The sequence below is a fragment of the Macaca mulatta genome, chromosome 7, assembly GCF_049350105.2.
Source record: "Macaca mulatta isolate MMU2019108-1 chromosome 7, T2T-MMU8v2.0, whole genome shotgun sequence".
Lineage (NCBI taxonomy): Eukaryota > Metazoa > Chordata > Mammalia > Primates > Cercopithecidae > Macaca > Macaca mulatta.
In genome coordinates, this window is record NC_133412.1 from 21104235 (window position 1) to 21104477 (window position 243).

Genomic DNA, 243 nt, shown 5'->3' on the forward strand with positions numbered 1-243 from the left:
TTCTCGACCTTATGCCTTTCAATATCCCTTATTTCACAGACAGACTACTGAGCAGCTACTAGGAATATCTATTAGACACCTACACACTTTTTTTTTTGAGACAGAGTCTCACTCTGTTGCCAAGGGTGGAGCGCAGTGGCGCGATTTTGGCTCACTGCAACCTCTGCCTCCCAGCTTCAAGTGATTCTCCTGCCTCAGGTTCCCGAGTAGCTGAGATTACAAGCATCTGCCACCACATCCAGC